Raw genomic sequence first — 5,375 nt, forward strand, 5'->3', positions numbered from 1 at the left:
CCCTATAGTTGTTTGTCATTGCACAACAGCTGGGAAATTTTGGGATGCAGCAAGAAGCCAGCTTGACCAAACAATATTAGAAACAGAAATCATACTCCTTTGGGCTTAGAGTGTTTAAGAGCCCCTGGAACAACACAAAGGTGTCAATCAATATGTCAGTAACTAGAGGAGGGACTTTATTTACACTCATTGAAATATGTTCACCAGTTAGATTAACATTCTCCACCAAGTTGAGATGTTACTTGAGAGGTCTGAGGCTGATGACACATTTTTAAGTCAGATGCTGCCACTTACCAGGTATCTGCATCTGTTTCCTGAAAGTGTTTGAAATGAATTTGAAAGCCAGCCATCACTGGCACAGTAATCTGATCCATGAGCATGGGCCTTTAAAGAATTCACAGTAGTTCAACTAAGGGTTTGTTTAACTATAAAAAGCTAAAAGACAGCAGAACATTTCTTGCTTCACATTTTTTGGGATGGCATCCCATTAATTCCCAAGGGTTGCCCTATTCACAGGCATAAAAGGCAGCTCTATATGGCATCACATTTTAAGGAGCAATCTGGGGCTAGATCCACAAAGAGGACTTAGGTTCAGTGTTGCAACACCTAACTTTAGGTCCCCTGCCACTTAGTGGAATCTCCAGCCCTGACTCAGGTACACAGGCTCCCTATAAATGTATGTGGAGAGTTGGGCACCTAAGAGTGGGATTCACAGAAGCTGAGTGGGATGTTGCTGAAGCTAGCCAGTCGCAACTGCTGAGAGTTGGGCTTGAGTCCACGTAATGCCACTTGGGATTCACGGCTTTGAACCCTCTGCTGGAATTAGGTGTTTAACCCAGGTCAGCCCTGTCTGAAGGGGGAAAAGAAAAGACAACTTGGAGGTTGTGATGCCCTTTTATACACAGTATTTAAAGCATTCAGCTTGGCTGTGGGAGACTAGGGTTCAAATCCCCACTCTTCTTGTGTCAGAGCAAGCACTTGAACCTAGGTCTTTCACTGCCCAAGTGACTATGCTAAGCACTGGGCTATAGGAAGAGTGGGGGGAGGGGCTTTCTTAATCTCACCCGTTGAAGTTGCTTCACTTTGTATGAAATACTTAAATAGTTAGTGGGCCAAAGAGCAGTCAGAATGACTCTCTAGCAGTGGGATTACAGTATCTAGTTTACAGACCCAAGTTCTAGTCCTGCACCAATGACTGTTTAAGCCTGGCCCACTACTGAGTTCTAAGCTGTTACTGCATCTTATTGTCACTGTGAGAAATCTTGTGATTAGCAACAAACTTGCTAGTAGCAGGCAGGGCCAAACCAGTCGACTTTCTTTTGTAGAAAGAAGAACAGGAGTACTTGTGGCACCTTAGAGACTAACAAATTTATTAGAGCATAAGCTTTCGTGGACTACAGCCCACTTCTTCGGATTCATATAGAATGGAACATATAATGAGGAGATATATATACACACATACAGAGAGCATAAACAGGTGGGAGTTGTCTTACCAACTCTGAGAGGCCAATTAATTAAGAGAAAAAAAACTTTTGAAGTGATAATCAAGCTAGCCCAGTACAGACAGTGTGATAAGAAGTGTGAGAGTACTTACAAGGGGAGATAGAGTCAACGTTTGTAATGGCTCAGCCATTCCCAGTCCTTATTCAAACCAGAGTTGATTGTGTCTAGTTTGCATATCAATTCTAGCTCAGCAGTCTCTCGTTGGAGTCTGTTTTTGAAGTTTTTCTGTTGTAATATAGCCACCCGCAGGTCTGTCACTGAATGACCAGACAGGTTAAAGTCTTCTCCCACTGGTTTTTGAGTATTTTGATTCCTGATGTCAGATTTGTGTCCATTAATTCTTTTGCGTAGAGACTGTCCGGTTTGGCCAATGTACATGGCAGAGGGGCATTGCTGGCACATGATGGCATATATCACATTGGTAGATGTGCAGGTGAACGAGCCCCTGATGGTATGGCTGATGTGATTAGGTCCTATGATGATGTCACTTGAATAGATATGTGGACAGAGTTGGCATCGGGGTTTGTTACAAGGATAGGTTCCTGGGTTAGTGGTTTTGTTCAGTGATGTGTGGTTGCTGGTGAGTATTTGCTTTAGGTTGGGGGGTTGTCTGTAAGCGAGGACAGGTCTGTCTCCCAAGATCTGTGAGAGTAAAGGATCATCTTTCAGGATAGGTTGTAGATCTCTGATGATGCGCTGGAGAGGTTTTAGTTGGGGGCTGAAGGTGACAGCTAGTGGGGAAGGGCATTGGGGGGGTATGAGGGGTGGAGAGCCCCATGCACTGACCTAGCACCCAGGGACCCACCCAGCCCCCCTGGTTATAGTCCAGGAGGTCTCCAATCCTGGTGGTTCCTGCCAGGAACAGCCTCTGGTGCAATGATGAGGACTCCAAAAAGGCTTGCACCTATTGAAATCTGGGAGGCAGGCAGGTACAAGCCTGCCCGCGTCTGAAGGCCCCTTCCCGAGCTGGGCCAGCCTGTATTCTACCTTGGTCCCACGGCCCATCAGGGATATCAGCTAGTGGCTCCTTAATGGAGCCATGGGCATGGGCGTGTACTTGGCGCAGTTCACCCCCAACCCCGACACCTGCCCTTTTTGCGGCATGAGGGAGATCCTGGCACACATTTATTTTGCAGCACTTTTTCTGGCTCCTTCAGAACCTTCTCCTAAGGTTCTGCCTGAACTTTTCCACACACCTCCTGATTTATGCACACCCTGTCCATGGCCCCATGAAGTCATGAGATCCCCTGGCCTACCTCCTCCTGGCATTGACCAAAGTGGCCAGCTATAAAACCAGGAGGAGTATGCTGGATGGGGAGGTGCGCTGCAACTGTAGGTCCTATTTTTGTTCCTCCCTCTGATCATATGTCTGGGCAGCGTTCCTCTGGGCCACATCTGCTGGCTCCCAGACACCTTCAAGGAGCAGTGGGCACTATCTGGGGTTCTCTGCTTGGTGTCCCCCTCTGGCTCCCAGCTTATGACCCTATGATCTCACTCCTGACCCTGTTTTCTTATTAGTTGTCCCCGAAATCATTTGGGTCCTGGGTTTAATCGCTCATCCCCTTAGGCTGGGGGAAGGGCCTTCAGACATCAGATATGGGTGGGCTTGTGCCTCTCCTCCTCCAGGAACTGACGAGGTGAAGGCTTTTGTTAGAGTCCCCATCAGTGCGCCAGAGGTTGGTCCTGGCAGATATCACAAGAATCAGAGATCTCCTGGACTACGACCGGAGGGACTGGGTGGATCCCCTGGCATTCGGCCAGCACATGGGGCTCTCCACCCCTCAAACTCCATGGCGCATACTCCAGAAGGTGAGGGCTGCCTTTCTGCCCACCTCGCGGGTCTTCCTTTAGCAGGGCTTGTGGGAGGGTGCTCCTGGCCTGCCTCTTACCCCTTACACTCTGGACCTTTTCATCAGTCCCCTGCCCCTCGAAGCCCCCCCACATTTCCCCAGCCCCCCTCTGCATAACCCAAGCTGGCTGTGTGACTTGCAGCTGGTTCATTTTTGAACCGTGCCTAGGGAATAGCTGTATGTGCTTGTGCTCCATATTTCCATTTCCTCACCCTTGTGTCCCTCCCTGACACTAAGTGGCAGGACCTTTTATCACCAGTGAAGGGTGAGGAACCCTAGTGGGCCAGCCTGTAATTCACCTTGGTCCCATGGCCCACCTGGGATATCAGCTGGCAGCTCCATCATGGAACTGGGAGCACAGGCACATATTTGGCATGGTTGACCCACCCCTCCCCCAAACCTGCCCCTTCTGTGGCATCAGGGAGACCCTTGGCACATGTCTACCTAGAGCATGCCAGGTTGCAGCCCCTTTCTGGCTGCTCCACTTCCTTCTCCTCAGGTTCTGGCTTCACTTTTTCCTGCACCTTCTGATATACGTACACCCCATCCATGGCCCCATGAAGTCACAAGACCTCCTCATAAACTTCCTCCTGGCCCAGCTGTCCATCCACCACACCCAGAGGAGGATGCTGGACTGGGAGGTGCTCTGTGACAGCAGAGCCTATTTCTGCTCCTGCCTTGGCCTACACATCCAGGCAGAGTTTCTCTGGGATGTGTTTGCTGGCTCCCTAGACACCTTCGAGGAGCAGTGGGTGCTGTCCGGGGTTCTCTGCTCAGTGTTCCCCTGTGGATCCCTGCTTTTGAAACTGTAACCCTTACTGTTGTCCCTGTTTTCTCATTAGTTGTCCTCTGTATTTGCTTGAGCACTGTGTTCAGTAGTTCCTCCCCTTAGGCTGGGGGAGGGATCTTCAGCTGTGGGCCGGGATGCACCTACCCATTCCTGGATTCCCAATAGTTCTAGGCCTTCAATTCTGACAGTGGGGGGCATAAAATGAAGCACTTGAACAAGTGGCCTGGTTTTCAGACGTGCTCTTTTTGCTTCTTTGAGCGCCCAGATTTGAAAACTTCAGCCTAAGTGTCTTGGCCAAGGTCATCCGGATGGTTTGTGGCAGGCAAAGGCAGAGCCCACATCTCTTGATACTTTTAGTTACAATACCATTCTTCTCATTGGTACATTCCAATTAAATACACGTTCTCTGGGATGCTAACTGCTTTGATGGAAGAGTTCATCCTGTCTCTGGCTGTTGCTAAACCTGTCTTACCAGAGATGACTTTCCCTTGAGGCTCAGAAATACTACTGAAGAGCATGTTTTTACCTTTAGAATAGGCCACATTGCACTACAGTATCAGCCATTTCCAAATATATTTTCAGGGTGGGTGGCAGGAGACCTGAAAACCCCTCGTCCCTTCAGCCTCATCAAGTTGGATCTTGATCTCACTTACATCAGTTTTTCACTAAGGTAAAACTCCATTTATTTCAGCAGAGTCAGTCCAGTTTTACACCCCCATAGGTGACAGGAGAATCAGGCCCAGTACATTTGCTGCCTACTCGTCCTGCTTTCCTCCATGGCTGGGGTTATAAAGAAAGCAATTTTGTTCAAGTAGGAAAACAAATTCATAGATTTTTCTCCCCATCTAGCTCCTTTCTGTAGTTCATGCAATCTCCAGGACATGAAGTTTATCACAGACCAAGGGGAACATTTTGTGATTCCCTTTTAAAGTGTGAGGCACTCATCCCTCTATGAGAGCACTTTTACTTACAAGAATGTGGGATTTTACATATATATAACGCTACAATTGACAGGTATGAGCCTATATAGACAGACTTAAACAACAATAGGTATTGCACCAGCTGTATTTAAATTACAGGTTGGTGAAGATGCAAATTTGCTTCAACCAAAAAATGTATCAATTTGTTGCCAAACAGCGAATTGTGTCAATTTCAGCAAATTGTTCAGTCACAAACAAATAAACAGGCAATGATCAAATGCTTTGTTTGGATTATGTCAAAGTGAAACATTT

The sequence above is a fragment of the Malaclemys terrapin genome, chromosome 1, assembly GCF_027887155.1.
Source record: "Malaclemys terrapin pileata isolate rMalTer1 chromosome 1, rMalTer1.hap1, whole genome shotgun sequence".
Classification (NCBI taxonomy): Eukaryota; Metazoa; Chordata; order Testudines; family Emydidae; genus Malaclemys; species Malaclemys terrapin.